The sequence below is a fragment of the Tamandua tetradactyla genome, chromosome 3, assembly GCF_023851605.1.
Source record: "Tamandua tetradactyla isolate mTamTet1 chromosome 3, mTamTet1.pri, whole genome shotgun sequence".
Lineage (NCBI taxonomy): Eukaryota > Metazoa > Chordata > Mammalia > Pilosa > Myrmecophagidae > Tamandua > Tamandua tetradactyla.
In genome coordinates this window covers 24,895,407-24,922,116 of record NC_135329.1, presented here as the reverse complement: position 1 = coordinate 24,922,116, position 26,710 = coordinate 24,895,407, and the positions used below count along the sequence as shown (strand labels likewise).

At 35.9% G+C, this 26,710-nt stretch overlaps 1 long non-coding RNA gene across 1 annotated transcript in view; it reads left to right on the top strand.

The window, feature by feature from the left end:
- Nucleotides 1-2,028: 2,028 nt before the first annotated feature.
- The window catches only part of LOC143675996 (uncharacterized), an 89,252-nt gene continuing 64,570 nt past the window's right edge, over nucleotides 2,029-26,710 (top strand). Inside the window, exon 1 of the long non-coding RNA XR_013171748.1 lies at nucleotides 2,029-2,293. This is a non-coding gene — a long non-coding RNA (uncharacterized LOC143675996). The remainder of the gene's footprint in view (nucleotides 2,294-26,710) is intronic.

Genomic DNA, 26,710 nt, shown 5'->3' with positions numbered 1-26,710 from the left:
GGAATGCTACCTACCCAATTTATTTTGGGGGGAATTAGGCTTTATCAGAGTAGTGGTTTGGAGCTTAACCTAATTTCTATTGCACAGCTGCTAGTTGAAAGACGAAAAAAATGCTTTTCAAATTATTTCATCTTTTCTGATATCATGAGGAAAGAAAATATCTTACACACCAATGTCCTAGGACATTTTATTCTCTAACCTGGTACCCAGAACTCGTGCATCCTGGATTAGACAGAAGGAAAGTGGCAGACATCCAAAGGATAAGTGAATCCAGATGTTTTTCTGCTATTCATTAATACTGTGCTCCAGCTGTTACATCTTTATACTGGTAAAGTCTGGAACAGCACAAAGTGGGGAAATAGCAGAAGGTAGAGATCCTCTGGAACACTAATGGGATGAGATGATATCTTCTACAAATGCTGAAAGAAGCAGTTGCTGAGTTTTACCCTCCTATTGGAAAACAAGACAACTCATGACCAATGGACAAATCCTCAATGGTCTTCAATCAAGATTATTCCCAAGAAAATACCAAAAGATGGAGTGCAAACATTGATTTTTTTTAAGCCTCTCTCTTACACACAAATAAAGTAGACCACAAAAATGAAAAAAATTTAACAATAGCAAAACAAATTAAAAGTAGTAACAGCCTTTACTTTGCTGGAAGCTACATGCAGCTCAATGATGACAAGCAAGATGTTCATTCTTAGTCTAAAAAATGTTTTCTTAGGACAGCTGGAGGGCATGGCTCAGTGGTCTGACATCTGGTTTGATGTACCTAGACTCTTTGGAGCCATGGGTTGAAGTCCTAGTGTGATTTACTTAACTCTTTATCCTTGGTAGAACTAAACAGAATCCCCAATTCTTTAGTGTGTGTGGTTCTCAGGAAGTTTTGAGAAAGATGTACAAACTCTGGCTCTGCTTGGAGATAAAATACATTTGCAGGATTAAACTTCACTCTTTGACTTCAAGTTACTTTCTTTCAATGGTTTATCATCACTGGAATACCATACTTGTTCTTTATGTAGGGTCTTTCATTCAAAAATTTCAAAATACTCACTGATGTGTTCTGATGGCAGAAACGAAGCAATTTCATGTTTTAAGGATGCCTACAATGTACTTTGAAAATCATTGCTTTTTTCTTTCTTTTTTCAATAAAAAAATTAAAATTGAGCCAATAGTAAGTCAAAGGAATTTAATGAAATTCAATGTTCACATTGGAATGCACATCATTTTATCAGACAGAGTTTCTGGGAGAAGACAATAGATAGGTCAGTGTTCATCTCACCCATAATTAATGAATTCAGTAAAATATTATCTCCTATAGGGATATTGGTCAAACTGAAACAAAGGATTTAAGTAAATAGACTCTTTGAGCCTTAGTTGTATCTCTGTACTGATGGAAATAATGTCCACCTTCCTAGGTCCTTTTGAGCACCAATTGAGGTAGCGTGAGAGAATGTTCTTAGCATATAAGAGCTGATTCAGAAATGTGACTCTCTCATTCTAACCCACAAGAATGACATTACAGGGTAGGCCTCTAAGAACTTTCTTTCCCCAAAACAAGAAGTGTGAGAAACAGTACATTTGAGATTCTGTATATACAAACCAAATTATCTGGAAATGGTGAGCCAGGGGAACTTCCTTCAGTTACGTTGTTTTCATTAACACAGTCTACCCTCCCTTCGCTGATTCATTTCTTTACATATTCAATACACGTTGAAGTGCTTGTTATATGATAAGCACTAGGGGATACCAAAAGCTATGAGACAGACCCTCTTGAGTGGTTTAAGACTCTAGTGGAGACAGACTTGTACACAAATAACTACAATTCAGAGGCATGAATGATACAACAAGCTATTTAAAGAGTAAGTGTATGATATAATTCCTTTATTATCTAGAATGTTCTGGAAGACTTTCTGTACTGTCAGATATTAATAGCCTCTCCTACCTGCTACACAATTGTTATCATCATTCATCACAAAGGTTGCTAAGAGGATTAAGAGAATCATTTCACAGGAAGCACTTCATACATGTCGGCACATGGTCAGCACGCAATAATGTGGCTGTCATTATCATTATCATGATAACTTCATAATAAGATTCTCACTATTATGTCACCTTTAAGGATGGGACTATGATATATCACAACAAACATAAAATAGGGCAACGGCATTAAGGAATAGGATACAGTCTCATACATATCTTGAAAAAGAGTCCTCGGATAACCCCAGAGATGGTTGATTTGCTGAATATCACTCCAGACCAAGTGCACAAGTGTCTTCTGTACTAGAAGGTAAATGAAATAATCAGTAACCTTAAAAGCTTTTCAAAAGACTTCTAAACATACAAATACCTCTTACATATACCTATTGCATGTTCTCTACAATTTCTTTTATGGGAAGTTCAGCTTGATAACAATAAATACCCTTGGAGAAATCATACATTTCTCTATAGCAGGTATCCTCAGCCGGGAGGATATTTTGCTCTCCCAAGGGTTCAGGGGACACTTGGCAATGTCTGGAGTCATTTTTGTTTGCCACAATAAGGTGAGAGAGAATGGGGAGGGTAGAGGTGCAACTGGCATCTATAAGTAGAAACCAGAGATGCTGCTAAACATCCTACTATGCACATGACAGACCCTGACAACAGAATTATCAGGTCTAAAATATAAGTAGTGTCGAAGCTGAACTTGTGCTAAAATAACGCATATACTTATTTAGAATTATTCAGTTAGATATTTCCATTCCTTATCCCTCTCACCTAATTTCACACTATGATGTAAATGACTGCGCTACAATTCCCTGAAACAAGGATAAATGAGGGTGAGAGGATTGGAGAAAGGATAATAAACAACAAACACTTACTCTGTAAGGAAGTAGAAGAAAGGAATCTAAGAGATGTGAAAATTGTCCTATTTCATAGTTTACCTAAGGGCAATCTCAATGCTTTCCTTGTAACAAATGTTTTTTTTTTTTAATGTATGGAATGCCCATATATAATGTGCTCCATAAATTCTCAGTGTAAGATTAATTTCCATTGTAAATCCAGATTGCTTTTTGTGATGTCCTAAGAAGAATCAGGCTAGGTTTTTGAAGATTTAAGAGTTTAGCAAGGCCATTTATTAAAAATTTGTGTTAGTATCTATGATATATCAGATTGTTCTAGATGTTTGAGATATAACAATGAGCAAAACAAAATTACCTGTGTAGAGTTCACAGCCAACCAACTTTTGATTAAAGTTCAAGAAATTCTTGTACTTGAATGGCGCTACATATTACATTTTTAAATTGATTTAACTCTTTTGATTCAAAAAGAAAAATTGCCTTTGAGAGTTTTTACCTACATTAGAAATTAATTTCCAAGGCAACAAAACAAAATAGACTATAGTAGCAATACAATCTTTTGAGATTACTGGTTAAGAAGTCAAGGTTTGCAGTGTATAAGAAACTAATATGAGGATGACTTGCAAGCATGAGTTATAGAGCTGGAAGACTGAAAGATTTATTCTACCACTTGCAATGTCTTCAGTGGCTTCCACAACAGAACAGCTGATAGCTTTTGAAATAGCCTGCCATGGTTGTGTTAATAATAAAAATCACTTAGATATTTAGTTTTCGTCTGTATTACGCTTGAAAGCACAGGGCTATTTACTTTGAATTCTCCCTGATTAGTTTCAGCGATAGCATTTCATTATTCTTCGTATAGTTCCTGTCTTAGAAGACTAATGGCAGCTTAGACTTTTCCTATTCCTGCTCTTTGAAGGCCTGGAAAATATGCAGGCAGATGAATGTTACCTGTTTCACAGCTCTACTAAAGATCTGCCTCTACAGAGGTACAATATATCTGGGAGGTTTTGCTGGTCTCTCTTTCCCTCTATTATTCTTATAGATGTTCTCTCATTCAAATGCTACTTTGAATTAAACAGTTATTTTCATGTCTACCAGAATCTTTATTAGTTATAGGAAGGGACTGTGCTTAAGTCATCTTTCCTGGGAAGCACCAACCACAATATCTGCCACACAAATATATTAGGCAAGTAAGGCTATTCAATAAATTCATAAATACTTGGATGGAGTGATAGAATAGAATCACAGGAAATCTTGAGAATTCTAGGAAAACAGAAACAGAGTATTGATGAGCTTTTTGTGACATTTACTTTAGGCAGAATCTAGGGAAAGCTTCTTTCAGTGCACACCTTACCTTCCTTATCCAGCTAAGCATTAATTAGTACCCAGACCTTGGCCTTTCCTCTGCTTCTAAAAGCTAAATTTATATTTATGAATACAGAAATCTTTGTTAGAAAGCATAAGATAGATGGAATTCGATGAGGACAAGCAAAAAGGATTTCTACTGGAGTCTGATGATAAGATCCTCACCAGTGAAACATGCAGCCTCTTTGATTCTCTTTCCTTGTTTCAGAGAGAGCTGCAACAATCCAGCAGCCCAGAGACTCCTGAAGCAACTAGAATTTCACAGTTCTGCTAGCGCCTTTCAGTTTTTCTTAGTCCTACAACTTGGTCTGGGACCCAACCTAAGCAAAGAATGTCACACATTTATATTGACATTTATGCAGGACAATTTGTGCCTTATGATTTGCCTCTATAATTAACTTATTATACTCACATTGCAAAATGAAGGAACAGAACGGTGAGGCCAGTGTCTCAGACTGTTTGCTCAGAAATCATTTAAAAAAAAAAAAAGGAGATGGGAGAATTCTCAAACTTTCTACTTCAAAAATAGCTTCAGTGTTCAATCTGTGATTTCTGAGGTTTGTACTCAGGGGCTCTGGACACCCATATGACGCTAATGAAACAACTCAGGGAGACTGTAGTTATTCCACGCAAGTTATTTGTTCCTATTCCACTTTCACGCCCATCCACCAATGCAGAAGAGTCACCAAACATTGTCAAATTTAAATTCCATGGTGTCTTCAAGCACGGTATTAGCGTATACTATATGGTTTAAAACCCTGACATAAGGAAATCCTCAAAGCTAAAACAAACCAAATGCCTATGGTTTTTTTATTAATATTTAGTATATGGCTCAGAGAGGTCAAGTCCAAATTTTAACCCTTCCTTTGGGAAGCGCAAGATTTAACTTCTGCCAAATATGAAGTCAAAAGCTTGGAAGGAAAAAGTAGATAGATGAGTTAGAATTTGAAATTAAGAGTATAGTGTGAGGTCAGGGAAAGTTGGAGAAATCATTTAAAAGATTGGGTGAGGGCAGAGGTTGAATATTTTCCTTGTTCATTTCCATGGTTTAGTGCAGTTGTTTTTGGATGGCAAGTCATCATATAAGCAAACATGAAACTGATGTGTTTGGAACATCAACCAGCATTCTTCTAATGAAGTAGAAAACAGTGAAATGTTATGCATGTGTGTGGGAATTATACTAGGTCACAATATAAAACGTGTTTCTATAAAAAAATATGAAGTCCTTTGACCTTAATGTGCATTATAAAATGGGAGAGGCTTTTTAAACTTTTACATGGCAGGCACTGGGAATCGAACCTGGGTCTCCAGCATGACAGGTGAGAACTCTGTCACTGAGCCATTATTGCCCACCCTCTTAACTCTTTTTTTGTTTTCGGAACAATTGAATATTAACATTACCTGACCTGAATTACTTCAGCAGCTCTTCCCCCCAAAGGAGTGAAATAGTAAGATAATAAGATTCACTACATTATAGGACTGAGAGGTTGGAATAAGCAATATGGATTTAGCAAGTATCTTAAACTTCCTGGGAATCAGTGTCTTCATCCATAAAATCATGCATACTATCACTTATTTCATAAAATATCAAGGTAATAATCAACAACAAATGAAAGCAGTTAACACAGTTCCTGATACAGAATAAGAGTTGAATAAATGTCTCCTTTCTTCCCAGCATTTGTTCAGGGAAAAAGACCATCTTCTCCCATTTCCAATTGCCCTCTAAAAAGGCAGGATCACTTATATCCTTGCTCGGAGTTGGGATGCTATGACATTGTCAAGTGCTTTTCTCCTGTCAAGTTAATGAAGGATTACTTGTGTCCCCCCGCCCCCCACTCCCTGGTGGGTACAGCTTGCTTACAGAAAAATCAGAAAATGTCTAAGAGCACTAACTGAGAATTTGCTCTGTACAAAAGCAATTTTCTTCAGCTTTATGAGTGAGGGCAGCTATAAATCACTCAACATATTTGCATTTATACTGCTTTTAAAAGGTGGTGGTGATGGGGAAATGGGAGGGATAGCTACTCAATCAGAAACATTACCTCAGGACAGAAGACAAAATGTTTCCAAAATAACCCCGTATTTGGTCTATGATAGTTTCTTTGTGGCAGGAGAGTAAGGGAGAAAGGTAAGAAGAGGTTACATCAAACCTTGTTCAATGGAGGGGACTTCAAAATCTGAATAAGTCTTTTAGAATTAGTCTCTAATCACTAGTTTTACTTGATTTATTTATTTATTTATTTTTGGTAAATGGGCTAAAAAAGTTTAAGATAGCTTAATTGCTTTGTAATGTTTGATGTATAAAGGCAAATAGAATACTCACAGTATTCCTGATGAAACTTTTGGCTTTTACCATCTCAATGACATTTACTCTATCCCTGAGCAACTTTAGATAAGCTAAGCCAGCAGCTGGGAGACCTCAGCTGTATCTAAGCCTGATGTCCTTGCTTCATCTAAGAGAAAGCCCATGGGGCAGAATCCAAGCATCAAAATAGAGAGAAAACATTTTCCACTACCAAGGACAGTTAATCTGAGCTATGTTGAACTAAGATCTCTCTGTGGAATTCTAACTTGAACATTTCTCACTTGGAAGTAAACCGAGGTCACTCTGAGAATGTTATTGGAAATCTATGGAGAAGAGTCTTTCATTTTCATTAATTATTTCACTCTAGGAAGAAGTGTATGCAGTCGGTAGGCAAAGGGGGTCTATCAGAGCAGCTTGGCTTGCACCACTGATCAGTAGCATCACATTACTGTAATCTGTGCCCCAGAAAGGAATATTTCTCAGACAGTAAGATGTATACCTGTGCTGGTTTGAAAGGATGTATGTCCCCTAGAAAAGCCATGTTTTAATCAAAATCCCATTCTGTAAAGGCAGAATAATCCCTATTCAATATTGTATGTTTGAATCTGTAATCAGATCATCTTCCTGGAGGTGTGATTTAATCAAGAGTGGTTGTCAAGCTGGATTAGGTGATGACATGTGTCCACCCATTTGGGTGGGTCTTGATAAGTTTCTGGAATTCTATAAAAGAGGAAACATTTTGGAGGGGGAAAAAAAAAAGAGAGATTCAGAGAGAGCAAAGAACGACATAGCCACAAGTAGCAGAGACCACCAGCCAGCAACCTTCAGAGACGAAGAAGGAAAATGCCTCCCGGGGAGCTTCATGGAACAGGAAGCCAGGAGAAGCTAGCAGATGATGCCGTGTACACCATGTGCCCTTCCAGATGAGAGAGAAACTGTGACTGTGTTAACCATGTGCCTTCTCACTTGAGAGAGAAACCCTTAACTTCATTGGCCTTGTTGAACCAAGGTATCTTTCCCTGGATGCCTTTGATTGGACATTTCCATTGACTTGTTCTAATTGGGATATTGTCCTGGCCTTAGAACTGTAAACCAGCAATTTATTAATTTCCCCTTTTTAAAAGTCATTCCGTTTCTGGTATATTGCATTCTGGCAGCCAGCAAACTAGAACAATACCTCTTCTTATAAAACATGGGAGACTATTAAGAAGAAAAAAATGCATAAAATCATATTTTAAGTTTAGGTCAAGAGAAGGAACAGTGGGTTGGAAATGGAGATCAAGTTCAATGCCAGAAATTCTCATGTTCTCAGATTCTCAGTTTCATCTTCTACACAGTTGTAGCTGTTTCAACATTTCTGTATGAGTAATTTTCCAACTACCAGTCTAGACCTTTAAAGCAATCTTTAAAGCAATCACGTCAAATGAGCATTCTATGTTGTCCATGTCCATTGTTTTCTCAGTCACTAATTACTTCTTCCTGGTCAAACTATTCCTTCCCCTTCCCCCTTGTTTCTGTCATCTATCTAGCTTTTTAAGTCTAACCAACATTGTCTTTTTGATATCTCAAAACTTCCTCGCATGCTTCTCTTTGATCTTGGCTTGTTATTTATATGATTTTGGCTTATTAAATGCTCTTACCATTTCAATCAGTTTCTTCAACTGTAAAATGATATTATGAAACATTGTGTTTACAGTTCCTCTAATTCTCAAACCACTCAATTTTTTCTCATCATATATAGCCTTATTTTCAATATGTCCATTTTCTTCATCCTTCATATCCAAAGATAAATGTAATGGCAATTATTCCCCTAAAATTTCTCCAAATGCCATTGCTTCTGTCTGGAATGACCTCTTCTTTCCCCATTCACTTAGAAAGTACAATTCAAACTCATCCCACAAAACTCAGTTCAAGGATTTTGACATTTAAAAACTATAAACAGAAAAGTTTGATCTTTCACCATGTGGGGGAAAAATAAAGATATTTTTAGATATGGAAAAACTCAAAAGAATATAATCTAAATACATTGCTTGAAAAAATCCTTGAAAAAGTATATCAAATAAGCAAAGCTGAATCTGAGATACTTCCAGCAAACTACCTCAAGAAGGGAGAATACCAGAAATAGGGGTAAATTGCAAACAGATAAAATTAGAGTAAATCTAAACAATTATCATAATGTATGCAAAATGAACTGTTATTATTAGGAGAACTTATGCAAATAAGAGTGATAAATATAAAAATACATAAAACAATTATTATAATAATAACAACAATCTGAAACTAAAATTTCGTATTATTTCAGCAAAATACAAGTGATACACTGAGAAAAGGATAGGTGACAAACAATGGAGGAAAGGCCAAGATCTTATCTTGTTCAAAAGGGAGGGCTAATAATACTATAATACTTCAAATTGACAGACATTTCAAATGTTTCTGCTAAAAATATAAACATACTATTACTGGAATATACTCAAGATACATTAGGTTCCAAACCACTTAAGGAACAAAAAGAAAGAAAGAAAACTGATTTAACCCAACAATTAAGGAAAGGGAGAGTGGAAGAGGAAATTTTCTTTGAAAAGTACAATATGCAGAAGTAAAATTTAAAGTCAAACAAAATAATATGACTGGAAAAGGACTGAACTGATGAGAAGTTATAATGGATATAACTAAGTTCAGTGTATCTGTTAAAAGTAAAGAATATTATATTAGGTTATAAAACAGCTCTTTATATTTTTCCAAAGGAAACATATAAAACAAATGAAACAGTAAGGTTAAAACTGAAATCTGGGCAAAAATTTATCAGTAAAATTAAGTAAAAAGAAATCAGCAAAGGTATTATTAATGCTAGCACAATAAAAATATGAAGAACACTATAGACACAAAAATGTATTAAAATACAACAGGCCAACACACTTGAGAATATTCTCAGCCTCTCATACTTTTAGAAATAAAAATAATGTTGCACCTATCAGATTGGCAAAGATTCAAGTGCTTGGGAAACAGGCCCACTCAAACACTGCTTTGGTGACTATAAACTGAAACAAAAATTTTGTAGGGCAGTTTGGCAGTAGCTTCAAAATTTTGAATCCAATTACTTTAATCTAGCTGTTTTATTTCTAGGAATTTATCCTATAGATAAAATTACCCAATGGTACAAAAATATATTTGCAAGGATAGTCTTTGCTGCCTTTTTGTAGGAGTAGAAATTTAGAAAGAATCCACATGTTTATCACTAGAAGCCAAAGTAGAAGCTTTTTTTTTTTCAAAATAGATATATTTTTATGTCCCTGTAATGGGATTTTAAAAAACACTTTAATAATGCGTAATGTCTATGTGTACTAATATAGAAAAATTACTAAGGCATATATTGAGTGAAAACAAATAAGTTCATAACAATATGTTTGCTGTGATTTCATTTGTAACTTTAAGATTTCATTTTTTCCACCACTGTGAATATCTTTCTCAATTAGGGAAGCAGGCATAGTCATATCTGTTTTATTTTTCCAATCATCAAAGGTCAAATAACCCTCAGTAGAAAACCAAGTATCTTCCTGAGGCCTCTCATCTTCTTATCTTCTTAGCTTTAAAATGTTATAGAATATGGAAGGTCTTCCTCTAGCAAAGAATTCAAGCCTGCCTTCATTACCAAGCCAAGTAATAAAATGGAATGCCTGATCAGTTCACCTGCACCATTGCATTTGTCCCTGCCACAGGTTATTGCTTTTAAACACTGATCCCTACATGGTCACGTGTTCACTGCTGAATTTATGCTCACAGTTGTTCAGATATCCCCATACTGCAGTAGCATGCTGCCTGTCCTCCAAGGTTACAGATATTTTAGTACACACCCACCCATTCAGCTTTTATGCCCAAGTCACAGCACGTTGCCAGAGTGGCAGCGTTTGATGGGGGTTCCAGACTCAGAAGAGCCTCCTGCTCCTGTCTTATGTCCTGTCCTGTCCTGTCTTATGACAATTTAGGCTCAGGTATGGACCTCTGGCCATCAATCCAGAAAATCCCACCCAAGCTATTGCCTTCCCAGGGAGGACCCTCTAAGTTTCTTGGTACCTTTGATTACCGTAGATCTGAATGGGACAATTCGAAGTCATCAGAGAGATTGGAATAACATGTAACAACAAAAAGGAAGGTGTTAGAATTCTCAAGGCCTTTCCTTCCTTATATTAATTCACTGATATTCACTCTAGCAGCTCTGCATACCTTTCCCCAGAGCCATGGATAACTGGCATTTTATAACTAATGTAACCCACTTAACTAATGTTTCCCTTAATACACAAATAATCTTCTAAAGTGTCATATTGTCCTTGACACTAGTCATAGAAGCAGCTAGCATACATGCACACACACACACACACACACACACACACACACACACACACACAAAACACATATACCTTGACCATAAACATAGATCTATTTCTGAACTATTTAGTTCTGTTAAGTTATTGATTTATTACTATGACAAGTAACACATTGCTTTAATTATTATAGCTGTATAATATGCTACGTGGTAGGGCATATTCATTCTTATTTTGATGTTTTCAAATATTCTTGCCTATTTTGTCCATTTTATCTTTTTCTGGAATTTTAAAACTACTTTTGAATTTTAATAATAGATCCTGTTGGGGACTTCAACTGGGTGTTCAATTGAATCTTTAAAATATTTTTGCAATAATTGGCATGTTTAGACTATTGAGTCATTTTATCCAGGACATGATATGTCTCTCCTTTGTCATTACTCTGGGCTTCACTATAGCCTTATTATTGTCTTCATATCTATCTTCTATATTTCCTGGTAAGGTATTTGATGGTTTTGTTACTATTATGAAGGAGACCATTTACTCCATTATATTTTCTAATTGATCACAAATATTGATTAGGAAAGCCATTCATCTTCATATTTGGATATTACAACCACTTTAATATTCTTTCAAATTCTAATAGTTTTAATTCGATTTTTTTTAATTTTTTAGGTAGATATATTGTCTTAATGACAGAATTTGCCTCATTGTCATTGCCTGCAGTTTTAAATATATATATATATATTTTTTTCTTTACTAGAGGATTTGTGTGTTTACAGTACAATCATGCATAAAATACAGGATTCCCATATACCACCCCACCACTAATACCTTGCATTGATGTGGAACATTTGTTACAATTGATGGTAGCACATGTTTATATTTGTACTATTAACTAAAGTCCATGGTTTAACTTAGGATTCACTGTTTGTATATTGTGGTGGTTCCATGGGTTATTTTTAAATTTTTATTCTGTTACTATATATTCAATCTAACATTTCCCCCTTTTAATCATATTCAGAAATGAATATATACATATCAGTGCTGTTAGTTACATTCACAGTGTTGTTTTGCCAACACCACCATCCATTACCACCATCATTCCAAATAAGAACTCTGTATATTTTAAGCCTTAACTTCCTATGGTGTAAAGTCTAAGAAACCATTGCCTAGCACAAGGTTCGGAGAGTTCAACAGTTCCAGATCTTATATTTAGGCTTTTGATCCATTTTATGTTGATTTTTGTACAGGGTGTAAGGTAGTGTTTTAGTTTGCTAGCTGCTGGAAGGCAACACACCAGAGACAGATTGGCTTTTAATAAAAGGGGATTTATTTCATTAGTTCTTCAAAGGAAAGACAGGTAACTTTCATCTGAGGTTCTTTCTTACGTGGGAAGGCACAGGGTGGTCTCTGCTGGCCTTCTCTCCAGGCCTCTGGGTTCCAACAACTTTCCCCGGGGGTGATTCTTTTCTGCATCTCCAAAGGCCTGGGGTGAGTTGCGAGTGCTGAGATGAGGTATGCTAAGCTGCTTGGGCTGTGTTACCTTGCACTCTCTCATTTAAGCACGAGCCAATGAAGTCAAACATCATTCATTGCAGCAGGCACACCTCCTAGCCAACTGCAGATGTAATCAGCAACAGAGGAGGAGGTTCACGTACCATTGGCTTATGTCCACAGCAACAGAACTAGGTGTCTTCACCTGGCCAAGTTGATAGCTGAATCTAACTACCGCAGGTAGAGTCCTCCTTCTTTGCCTATAGCTTTTATCTAATTTTTCTCATCTTACTCCACCACTCAATGATATTGGTTATACTAGGCATTCAGTATAATTCATTATTTTACTTCTAGCTGTTTCAGTTAGAAATATTTTCCATTAGGAATAATTCAATTAAAAATATTATTTCCCCACCTGCCCCCCTCCATACTCATGAGTCTTCAAATTGTTGGTCATGGTAAAATTGCTCAGGGAATGAGCTAGGCTCTTTACATATTCCTCTGTAACATCCTTAGTACATTGGCTTTTTCCTTCAGGCTCTTTACTTCTTCATTGTAAAACCGCAACTCCTCATAACCTGGCAAAAAGACTCTTGCACCTCCTTACATCATTAAAGCAAAAGCTTTCTCAGAAACCATAGTGGACTTCCATAAACAACAAAGTGTACAGAACTACGAGCACCCCAACATCAAGAGAGACTGGAAAAATGTACATCTAACTAGGCACATCAGTGAAACATTAATGTTTCATTAGCAAGGAAGAAATGGGACTTAAGTAATAGTAGACAACTAACAGTTTCTGCCACACTGACTTTCTAGGGGATGTATCTAATATTTCAATAATTATTAGGAAGTGTGCTGTAATGTTCTGATACAGAATTTTATCAGCCTGAGGAAGCTGTTTTTTCTTCTTAGTCAGTGAGCCTTTTGAAAATCAGGAATGAATGTTAAATGCTATCAAAACTCTTGTGGAATCTATTGAAAAGATAATAAATTGTGTTTGTTTTTTTCAATTAATATGTTAATTTAGAGTAATAGATTCTAAGTGTTGAGTTATTCTTATACTCTTCGGATAAACCATGCTTGAAAAGTGACTATTTTCTTAATCCATTACTATATTTGATTTGAAAATACCATACTCAGAATTTCTGTGTTGATGCTCACAAGTGAAATTGATTTATAGTTTTCTTCATGATATCTTATCCAGTATTTTCATGAAGAGTCCTGTTTGCCACGTAGAATGAGCTAGGGAATGTCACATCTTTTTCTACCTATTTGAAAAGTTCAAATAAGGTAGGAATTACCTCTTTCTTGAAGATTTGGTAGAACTCTCCTTTTTAACAACCTAGGCCTGTTGTCTTATTAAGATGGTAGATCTCTGATATATGGTTTCTGTTTTCCCTTGTTTATTAGCATTTTAGGGTTGTCTCGCTCCTATTGAAACAGTGGTCATTTTTCAAGCTTGTTGAATGACATAGTTTGTTAAGCTTAAAATTTCTTTTCCTGATGTATGCACTCCGTTAAAAACTTGACTCTAAGTATTACTTTGGCAGGTTGACGTTTTGCTTTCATTTTCATTCTTTTCCAAGTGAATATCATGTCAATGTTGAATTGTTCCTTAACTTGAGTTTCTTAACACAATTTTTTTAGAAAATACTCATGTGAAAAGTAGGGGTCTTTTTATTTTTCCTTCTGTTGTTGTCATTCCCAATAGTGGATATTTGATGTTTAGGGCTACCTAGCATTTGGCTACCCTCTAATTTTGAGTGAACCTCTGTTATATGAATGCCACTGGAATGGCCTTGTCATCCTCTCCACCTTATGGAGTTAAGCAGCTATTTAACCTAACCTTAGCCAATCTAGATTTTTTCATATTGAGGAAGATATGCCAAAATGTAGGGAGAATTAAAGAAGTATTTGTAATGGTGGGGGCAATGATAGGGTCCAGCTGCGATGACAACCCAGCTAGACCTTGACCATTTTTCCTGATGCCTAGCCCATACTTTCCTGATTCTTACCTGGTTTTCCATCTTGCAGTCAACTCTGTTGACTTTTCAATGGATTCCTTTACTGCTTAAAAGCACCGTAGTGACTTCTGTTGCTTGCAACCAAGAAGTATAACACACACTCTTATTGGTAATTTATAATCTCTTGCTTTAGGGTTAGAAAATGCCATCAATAAAAATTTTGCTTTTATGGAAATATATGGAATTTTACTTTGGGGCCCAATACTCAAATTTTGTTCATAGTTGATATTTGATTATTAATTAGTGAATTGGATATAAGATTTTATGTTTCAAACTTATTTCTTATCTAATTCAAGTCTTTTGTTTTTTTGGTTGTTTTTTTTTCTGTTAGGCTTGCTAGTTATGAGACAAGTCGGTTCAAGTTCCTGACCATTTCACTGGTAGAATTCCAAATGGCAATATCTGTAGCCATTTCTCTTGGGCCAGTTTCTCTAAAGTAGAATCTTCCAGTCATTGCCAAGACAGATATAAGGTTGGCTGCCAACATGCTAGTTAAAGAGCATCAAAAGAGGGCCAAAAATATCCCCATTGGATAAAGATTTTCTCTCGATCCCCCTTAATACGATGCTTAACCTCTGGCCAAAGATAGTGTTTTCCCACCTCTCCCTAGGGAAAGTCTTTCAGTTTTCCACAGCATTGGGGCAGGTGGACATGTAAGTTGTTTAGGGTAGGGGAAGGGAGCTGGGGTTTAACTGATCATAACACAGACTTACAACACCATGATTTTAATCATGTCCCTTGTTCCTTCCTGCTAAAGTAATGGATATGTTCAATTCCATGCTTTTCCAAGATTCTGTGGTCCAAATAACCTTCTTTCACATTTCCTCTGCAGGCACTTAGGTTTCAGCTCTCATAATATATTTATATTAATATATGTATATATAATTACATTTTTAGGTAAGTTTTATTAGGTGATAGAAATGTTTCTTACATTTTTTTTTAACCTTTTTTGTCTTCTTTTGTAGTGACAGAAGTAGTTTTATTTTATTTTGCCTTTTTTCTTTTTTTCTAATTTATGTAACTTCTCCCTGAAGTCCAGGGCAGGGAATAGAGTGAAAAAGAGAGCAGTCTGGGAGGCAAAAATTTAAGAAAGGCATTCACTTTCAAGTGCCAACTCTACATTTGGATGAACCTGAGAGTGTCTCCACAAATTTTGTTCTCTAAATGCCTACCTTGTCTTACCCTAGTCCCAGCTCTGCTGAAGACATTCCCAGTTTGCACTATACTTAGAGGATAGAACTCAAATAGAAAAACCATAGACTTATCAGCCTGAAGAGTCAGACTATGGAATTTGGGGTCGCAAGAATGGCTAGAAATTAAGGAAAGAAGACTTAGAAAGGAAGTAGCCACAGAAAGAGAGAGATACAAAATCTGTATACAAACATTCCTCAAAATTTTGGCTGAACCCTAAACCATACACTCATGGATGAGACTTCAAGGAACCTAGTACCAACCTCAACACCACTCAGAGAATAGCAGAAGCTTAAGTCACAACAACATACAACCTACCATGTACAGTATAAAATAAAGAATTTTTAGATTTATGAAGAAGCATAAAAACATGACCCATAATAAAGGTAAAAAATAGTTAACAGGAACAGAACTCCAAATGTCCCCAATATCCCAGATGGAATTAACAGGCAAGGGCTTCATAATAACTATGATAAATATGTTTAAAAAAATCCATGGAAAAGAGGGAATTATGAATGAAAATATAGGGAACTTCAGGAGAAATATCAAAAGAATTTTAAGTGATATATTGAAACTATAAAAATGAATCAAATGAAAACCCTTAAACTTAAAAACTATAATAACTAAACTCAAATATCTACTTGGATGGTATTGACAGCATACTGGATGTAACAAGAGAAAAGATCAGTGATCTTGAAGACCAATCAATAGGAAATTTATAAAACAAGAAAAAAAATTTTGAAAAAAAAGAACATCTCAATGACAAGTGGGAGAGTAGCAAATTGTCTAATTTATATGTGACTGGAATCCCAGAAGGAGAAGGGGAAGGTAATGAGAAATACAAAAATCTTTAAGAAATGTTGGCTGAAGTTTTTCTGAAATTGTTCGTAAAAATGATCTGGGAAACTCAGTGAATGCTAAGCAAGATAGATACAAAGAAAACCCATACTTAGGCACCTTTCGGTCAAACTGCTAAAAATGAAAAAAAAGAAGGAAAAATCTTAAAAGAAACCAGAAGAGGGAGGATACATCTCATACAGGAAAACAATGATAACAACAAAAGCTAACTTCCCCTGAGAATCAATGAGGGCCATGAGACAATGGAAGAGTATTTTTAAAGTGCTAAAAGAAGAGAATTGTCCAGGGGAAAAAGAATTGAGAAATGAAGGCAGTATGTGTTTTAGAGCAGTTAGAAGGAAAAATCTGAGATGAGGAAATGGTAGCCCATGACAAACTCTGGGACCTGTTCTGTAGCTGTTGCTGAAATGTGCTTTGAAAATTATTGCTTTTTTCTTTCTTTTCTTTGTATATATATGTTATATTTTATAGCAAAAAATAGTAAAAAAAAAAAAAATAGGTAACTATAGTAATAACAGATAAAATAAATTCCTGAAATCAAAAATTTGAAAATGTTTAGTAATATAGGTAACTACTATAGCAAAGTTGATATTTGTAACAACTTTCTACTTGATATTTTGAGAACACACAGTTTTGACAGTTAATCAAATGGTATTTAATATTTAGACACTCTGATATCTGTATCTATAGATTTTTTCCTTCCTTGCTTTGATTTTGAATTGGTTTATGAAACATATTATACAAATAGGCTTTACAATGATTACTTATATATTTTATTTAAATATTCCTATGGACAAGCTAATTAATATATTCATTTTAGGTGGTTAAGATGTTTATATTTTAATTGTAAAAATATTTGTATCTTCATATTTTCCTGAAATCAGGAAAATGTTTATTAGCATAGGTCTTTACTATAGCAATGTAGATATTTGTAAGAACTTTCTACCTAATATTTTGGGAACACTCCCAGTTTTGACTGCTGATCAAATGGTATCTAAGTTAGTGTTTAATATTTAGAATTTAAGCATTTTGCTATCTGAATTTATAGATTTTTCCCCTGTTGCCTTAATTTTAAATTTGTTTATGAAACTTACTGTACAAACACAGGTTTTACAATGATAATCTGGATACTTTATTTAAATGTGTTGATGGTTAAGCTAACTAAGATATCCATTTTTGGTGGTTATAAGTGTATTGTTTGTTTTCTTAAATAAACTATATTTTAAAATGAAGGCAAAATAAAGTTGTTTTCAGGTTAGCAAAAGCTAAGAGAATTTGTATCTACAGCTCTGCACTAAAAAAAAAAAAAAGTTAAAGAAGTTATTCACTAAGAAGGAAAAATCCCAGAGTCACAGGAGAGCTCCCTTCTCAGCCCCTGTCTCCAATACGAAAGGTGAAGACAATTTTTATTCTCTCAATACAGAATTGTTCAGAAACATCTCTGGGGTCACCTTACTTGAACCTTTAGTGTATCTGGAAATATAGTTGACAGCTCTGATCTGTAACTCCATGACAGAGTCTTCTGAGTGACAGCTTGTATTTTGGTAGTGATAGGTGGGATGTGAAAACCAAAGCTTGCTGAAATAAGCAAATCAGCAGTTCTTCTAGATTTTGGACATTGTCCTCTTTTCTCCCAGTTTGTCATTTTCCTCAAAAGGAGAAAAGAGGAGAAACTGGATGCAAAATATAAGCCCACTGTTTACCAAAAAAGAGAAGAAAAGATGGGAAATCCTTGAAAGCATATAACTAGAATCCTACTGATGCACAACCTCCAGAACTTATAGAAAAGGTTGAAGAATGAAAAGCTAGTGCTGAGAACAGAAGCAAGGTACTGCTTGAGCACAGTACACAATGTGTACTTACCACCATGGGTCTGGAAAGGGAGAAACAGGCTGCTCCCAGAAATAGTCCATATGGAGTCACCAGGACCACTCCCCCAAGGGCTGAGACCATGGCATCTACTGTCCAAGTCCTGACCTGCATGCCAATCTTCCTTTCATTGGTTTTCCCAACAGGTGCTCTGTCCCCCGGGGCCCTCCTCTCCTCAGTGGTCTGCTGCAGTTTAGCTTCCACGAGCAGAATTTTGGTGCCTGCAGGCCTATTAAAGTGAAGTTTCAATAGAGTGTGGCCTTGAATTCTTCTCCAGCAACAGAACTGAGAATCCTATTGAAAGGTATCATGGAACTAAAATTTGATCATGGGTTTCTTCAAAAGCAGAGAATCATCTTTAGCACTTTCCATTCCCCACCCCCAGCTAGACAGAATTACTGTCCTATATGAAATCAAAATTGATCCCCATGAGTACATAGCTTTGAACCTGTGTGTCTCTATTTCTCTAAGAGCAAGAGGCTGTGCGTTATCCGACATTGAGAGTTAACGCAAAGCTTGTCCCACCTATTTAAGTTGCTACTGAACCTCCAGTTCATGTTAGGGAATGGGCATGGTTGCTATAGCCTCCATTCTCCATCTAGATACATGGCGAGGGTTTGCATTTGGTGCTTAAATTAGTTCAATTTCAAGCAAAATGCTGACAGGGTGAGGAAGGACCAAAGTACCTAAATTCTTTCAGGAAGGTCTTCCATCTTAAAATAAATTCATTGTTCCTTTTTCACTACAACCTCCACTGTTTCACCCCCTCTTCTTTCAGTTTTTCTATAGCTGCCCTACACTGATACGCTTTAAAGGATCACTTGCAGAATAGTAGCAACCAAAATCCCCTATGAGAAATATATCCAGACACCAGTTAACTACAAACCCAAGTGTATTCAAGTGTCCATGTCCATGAGATAATGGTGTATTTTTCAAGTGTGTGATATGAATTCCTCAGCCTCCTGCACAATGGGAAGGAATACTCCAGTCACCACCCAGGTGGGACCCTTCTAGGAGGGACAGGACAGCACAGATCTTTCCCAAAAGTAATTACAGTCTGCCCTGTCTCAAAAAGAAAGAAAAAAAAATCATCTGGCATCATTTAGAAGGACCAGCTTTTGGGTGTTTTATGAAAATGCCCACTGAGCTCCGATTTCTGTTTGAATTCATCATTTAGTTGAATTAGTCCCTGCAAGCAATTTTTTTTAATCAAATTTTTCTCTGGATGAATTTGCATTCTGTTTTAAGGAAAATATTCTAGCTAAAAAGTATTGCAAAAAAAATGGGTAGTAGATGAAAGTAGGGTTTTCATCATTTTCCTATCTTGCCTAGAGAAATGTCCTCCCTTGAGCAAACTGAAATGTGCATAGTAGCGAACCATGCAGAGCTCTCTTTAGTGAATGAACAGGCATCAACATGGATAATTTTTCTTTTCAACAAGGCATTGAAAAATGTAACTAAAGCAGGAATAAAATCCTGCTGGCTGACCTCTGGCTACCATTCTCGCTCTAAGTTAAAACACAGAACCCACACTTTTAGGGTCATGTTAATTCCCCCAGATGGGAGATATCTTGGCTTCTATATATGGGCCCTCCATATTACTGATCCTACCTGGCCTATTTTGAGTTTATACTTCAATATAATACTTAAAATATGTGGTGATTGGATGACAACTAACAAAAATGTTTTTTTAAATAAATGTGTAAAATAAAAGAACTTCTAAAATGAAAAAAAAAAGAAGTGATTCATGTCGATCATTTTGCTTTATAGGTCAAAATCTATGTCTCATTATGCTTCTGATACTCAATATTAGGAGTGTATAATTACCTAATATTGACACAATTCTGTGTTGAGCCCAGGCCATGCTCATCCCTAGATTTGCTGAACCCCATCTGCCCCCTGGCTATTGGCTTCTTGCTCAGTAGAAAATGAAGCAACTGAAGTTTTATCCCCTACACAGGCAACTAACTCAGTCTCCCTCATGTCAGGACTGCCTCCACTGAGCCTCCACAGAAGCATCTGCAGCAGCTCTTTGGCCCAGATTCAACCCTTCGAGACCAGTGGTTCTTCCTGCTATGCTGATGGTATGAAATCTGGCTTCCCAAATGGTTTCTTACAAGGTCCAGGTGACCCAACCCAAAAGTGCAAGGGAGTTGGCACCTCAAGAAACAAACTTATTAATGGGTAAAACAGGAATAAGGAACAGGAAGAAATCAGAAAAGAAATTTCACTCAATTTCCCTCTGACATCCTACCTCCTGTTCCAAGATGCAGTGATTCCACTGAGTCTTTCAAGTCCCTTTTCTCTTTCCTTGTGAATCCATGTCCAGCTTAGTAAGACACCACCTTATAATATTTGATTTTCTTGCTTCTCTGCCTTGCCTACCTTTTCTAGCACACTTGCTGGTCTAAGATTATACCTCACAATAAAGCCTTAGCAGAAAAAGCATGAAAAAAAGAAAAAGAAGTGACTTATACAATGTAAAATAGTATCAGAGAGGATTTAAATCTACAGGAAGGAATAAAATCTGGTACAAATGATAAATATGTGAGAAAGCAGAAAAGACTAGTTTTTTCTTCTTTTCATAAATCCTTTAAAAGTCAGTTGACTGTTTTGTGTGCTATATGGCAGGGTCACATTTCATTATCTTTCCTTATAAGTATCCCATATTGTTTTGCTTGTTTGTTTGTTTGTTTATTTGGAGGAAGTGCATGGACCAGGAATCCAATCGACTCTTTAAAACAAGGAGTACTAATACAGTATTATAATATGTATAACATAAAGCAGTAAAATACATGATAAAATAACACAAAAATGGAGGGGTGTAAATGGAAGCAGACTGCTGAATAACTCATTATAAGAGAAATGATATGATATTAATTTAAGGTAGTAATAAATCAGGGGCATATATATATATATACATATATATATATATATATATATGTCATCATCTGTAGAGCAATCACTAAAAAGCAACAACAAAGATATAATAAGACACTTTCCTAGGATTAGGCAAATTTGTAGAGATATTGGGGAAATAAAGTATCAGTGCTTGGTTTCCAGGCAATGCTCTGAACAGCAGTGGTGACTTCTAAGGCCACTAGCCCTGGTCCTCAAAACAAAACAACAGGCCCTGGCCTAAGCCTTTCCCCTCTTGTTAGAGAGAATACAAAGGTGACTATATTCAGAGCGGCAGATGCATATGAAGCACATAGGTAACTAAGTTTTTCAGTCCTTCAGCCTGACACCTAGCTCATGTTCTAATAGCCCTCTATGCGCTGCATAATGGTGGTTTTCTGGTAGGTCTGTAATTTCTGGAGGCATCTGGAACAATCAAAGACATTTTGGACACTGCTGCAGCACTACAGGCGGACCATTTGGGTCTACTCAGAACATTGTGTTAAGTTGGACCAGTTTGCCTCTCTAGGCTGTTAATCAGCTATTTTCAGCCATGTGCATAGGAGCTGTATCTAGTCCCATTCTACACTTATGTTCTGTATACCAATACACAGAAATAATGCGTTACTGGGTCCCTTCTAATGTGACCTAGCCAACTGGCTTCTAAATAGAAAGGACCAGGAAAAGTAAACAAGTTTTTAACTTAGGTACTCTTATGTTCCCAAAGAGTGGTTATAGAGGAAGCCAGGATCTAGGGGGGAAAAAATATGCTTTGTTGTAGACTAGAGTGGCACTAACAGGACTTGCAGATACCTTATGTTAACATGAGGTATCAGAAATTAATGAATTAAGAAATACTATTACGAAGCCCTAATATTTTCAGTATCTTTAAGTTGTGGTTCTGAATTGTTCCATGATTATGATTATGTGTGTGAATTACAATATCTGTGGATTAATAATATAAAAATACTGCTCAAGGAGAGAAGACAAATGAACATTTTATCAATTTTGAAATTGTTTCCTTGGTGATTAAAACTAGAAAAGGAAAATGAATTTCTCTTTTTTCTCTTCTCTCCTGCTTATAAAGAATTGTCTGGGCCCTACTTCTAGGACAAAAGGCTCCTGCTTTCCCATTATAGAATACAGTAAATATGGAGATGCTAAATATTTACGGTTATCATTGATAGTTATCATCCCTAAAAGTCAAACCACTTCTAAAATTGCATTCCCTAACTGGGGATTCTGATTTAGGCCTTTTCAACAACAGCACCAGTTCCTCTGTTAACCAGAAACCAGACCTGAATCCATATGTCATCTTCCCAGAAAAATGTTTTTTTAATCACCTTTTATATGCGATAGAGCCAGCGGTATATTTTAGAAAGAGCACTAAAATGAGAAAGTCTAAAAAGAAAAAAAAAACAAAAATGAGAAAGTCTGAGAGTATGGATTTTAATCTGGCTCTACCCCTCTACCTCAACCTATACGAGTCTGGGCAACTCCCTCCATTTTCCTGAACAACAGTTTGCTTACCCGCGAAATGAGGAATTTCCATTTAAGCAGTGACTCTTAAACCATTTTAGGTCATATATTCCTTTGAGTATTTTATAAAACTGATAACTAGAGTTTCTCAAACACACAATGCACAAAGCTGGATAAATTTTTCTCTTTCATGTTTTCTCTCCATTTCCTAGAATATAGCACTTTCCTAAGGCAAATTAACAGAAAAAGATGGGTTTTTTTAAATTTAATCTCCTGGCTGATAAGGAAATTCTATACCTGATTGCTTTTAGATATGTTACCCTGAGCCCAGTCCTCTTAATAACTTTCTTTCCACACTCTTCTACCCAGAGGAACTGAACATTTCCCCCTCCCTCCTTCCGGAGAACCAGATAGAGTGAAAAGTAACTGAACTTGATGAAATGCCAACATATATGAGTAAGAAAGAACTTTGGAGACGAGAACGGGTTAAAGGACGGAGAGACTGTGGAAAAGGGGAGTGAGAATAGACGTAGAAGGGATTACTCTTGGCAGAGATGTGCCCATCTCAGGCACCTCAAATACCTGAGAGAAAGGCTTTTTCTGGATTTCCACCTCCTCCCTGCACAGGGCACACATTCACAAAACTTTACGTATGAAATTCAGACCCCTAATGTCCATCCGTGGCCCCCGGGATGAGAATCTTTGAATCCTGTTCTAATATCTGGAGTCTATTACTATCTTTGCTTGCACCTTTTTGAAGTAGAGAAGTTGTTTTATATATGGAGAAAATAAGCATACAAAGATAACTCTACACAATCACACAGACATCAGTGGAGAACCATACCTAACAGCAGGGCTCTTTAGGACTCAGAAAATTTTATTTACCTTCACTACTTAAAATAATTTTGCTACTTCTTGGGAGAGAATGATGAAAAAATAGGGATTCATACTAGACAGAATTTACCCAAGCTAGAACTCAATGAGAGAGAGTGGTTGACCTGATTATTCAATAAAAGTTCCAGATGACAAATGAAATTTTATCCAAGTAGATCTTCTGAGCTCTCATTAGAGGACATAGCCTTTCTCCCTACATGACCCTCCAAATTTAATCATGTGTTCCAAGGTCAATACTCTTCTCGGGGATTGACTAACTTTCATCCTGAAGGCTTTCAAATGCAACTAAAGTTGATCCATTGCAAAGATGAAAGAGCGGCTTAATAGCTGTGATAAAGGAAATTAAAACAATCGGACACAATTTCTACTGGGAATTAAACTATTTTCACTAAGACCTACACATAGCAATACCCTGGAAGAGCTGACAACAAATAAATTGAAATGAATGATGACAAAGCAAATCCACTCTTACATTTGGAACTTATAAAAAAAAATTTTTCAGGGAGTAACTAATTTTAACCTTTTAATATTTTACTTGCTTCTTTGAAGAAAATCCATTGTCTTAAAAATTCTTTGTGAATTTTTGGCATAGTAAAACAGTCTTTAACATTAATAATAATAGTTCATATAAGGCTAACAGAAATGTTTTCATAAAATATAGTCAAAAAACATAGAATAACGAATTGTTCATCGTAGCTCTTTAGACCAGAGTATATTTAGCAGGCAAGGTCCTGCCTCAACCAAATGGTGTAATTGAGAAGAGTTTAATAACCAGGCTATTTTCAAAATATGTATGTATTGAAGAAAACCAAGCGTCCTGGGGCTAGGAACAGTATCCCTAACCAGGGGCTAGGAACATTCTAGAGCCTTTATGACCCCCAAACCTGGAGAGCAGAAGCAGGACATCCCTAGCACATAACCCAGAGGGTAGGGGCACCCCAGGGGCTGAGGCCTTTGACAGGTAAGGAGCTAGAATCTAAATATTCCTGGAGATCAGCCCACTTCATCACAAAATAGGATGGAAAAGGCTGAATAATGAACATGGATGAGCAAAAGAAAAATTTTTTTTTATATTTTAAAGCATATAAAAAAATATATATATATATTTTTTATATATTTTTTATATTTTAAAGTATTATATTTAAAATCAGGAGAACAATTAAAGTTGTAAAATCATGGCCTAAAGCTATAGTCATGCATGCATGCTAAAATCCAGTTGGAAGTTTTCATAGTATATAAATTATATTTCAAAAAACTACATTTGCTGAGTTTACCTATGAAATAAGAAATTTTGAGGCCTGATATCATACATGGATATATTTTTAAGTTCCCATAGGTGTTTTTTCACACACCCCTGATTTAAGGACACTTCCTTGAAGGATGATTGTCTTCAATCAGTTATTTGGGGAGCATGTCCTTGTTTCCAATATAACCTATAAAGCATTATTATTTCAAAGATTGTATGTCTGTGATGCTAAAAACTTATCTGACTTTTATTTTCACTGAAGGAATCACATTCATCATTGATTTGTAATCCTCTATGTATACTCAGATCTCATTAAATCAGCTCTAAAACACTTCAAAATGGAAATAGCTAATATACATATTTTCCCCATTGTAACAATGCTCCCAGAAGAAGAGAAAAGAATTTCCCTCGATTAGGAACCGAGGCTCTGAAAACAATTTTCATATTCAGGGAAAATTTCTCAACCTCACCATTTTACCTAAGTTTTCTTTAGTTTGAAATAATGCCCTTTGTCAGTTAGCTTTTGTTGGTCCTGTTTTCATTATGAAATCTTTCTAATCCAGAAATTTAATCTCAGACCTTCTGAAAAATAGAGCTAATTTGAGTACATGGTCTGCACACACACACATGAAAATGGAGTTATAATTATAGGATAAATAGAACAGTACATTGAAAATGCAGACACAGAGGTTGACGCTTGGTGTCTAGTATATTATCCCATTAAATCCTTGCAATGATTCTAACTCATAGGCATAATTATGTTGTTTTTAAGAGGAAAATTTTGAGAATCAGAGAAATTCAATAATTTGCCTTAGGTCACACAGCTATTAAGTAGCCAAAACTATGGCTTTGACTACTCTAAGACTGTGGCTGTTTGGTTACTCTACACCACTACTTCTTAAGGCAGAAGGCGGAAGAGAAGGCTTTACCAGCCATTGAATTGCCTTTAGGGTCTGGGAGCCACTTTCAACACCTTCATAACAATTAGATCTGCTTTACAAATCCTCAAGGGGTGACAGACAGGAATGCTCTGGGGGGTGGGGGCACAGCTGATTTCAAGATGTGTTTTGTGACTTACACTGAAGACCACAGGAGCATAGTCCAGTAAACTAGCTCTGCTGGAATAATGCTTCAGTGCAGCTCTCTAACTTATGAAATCAAGAAGATCCCACTGCAACACAAATAGTAGGCCGTGTGTGTGTTGGATGGGGGTCAGGGGTTGTATCCATGCAACATGTCAGGTTCAACAGCTGACAGACAAAATGGTGAAGGGGAAAATGAGCAAAGAGTATATTAGCTCAGAGCAAGTATGTCAGTGTCTACATAATGCAAACAATTCTTCTAAACATATGGTCATTTATCATGTACACCATTATCAAGAAATACCTGAGCAGTTTGGAGAATACATATATCGTTGCCTCCTTGAAATCCTACAGTACATACAACGATAATACAATATATAATTTTATAATGCTTATTATCTTGAGAAATGTAAATAATACTAGAAATGATGCATCTAGAGGCAGACAAATTGGATCTGAGTTTCAGTGCACCCATTTATTTGCTGTACTGTTTTAACAAAAGTTTTTTCATCTCTGAGCTTTAGCTTCTTCATCCGAAAGATGGCTATAGCTAGTTAAGTAACACTTGTATAAAGCTCATTATACAGGAGTTCTTTTAAGTAGTTTTACTGGTTTATTTCATTTCCTGTTCACAACAATCTCTTTCAAAGCCCAGCTCTTAACTGTTATCCTATTACTCACTGTCTAAATACCTATACTTTTAGGTCTTCATTAAATAAGATAACTAAAATGTCTGCCAATGACCAAACCTCTCCTTATTTCTTACACTAATATCCAGAAAAATACACATAGTTGAGAACATACAACATCAAAACAGAAGATTAAGAATCCCAA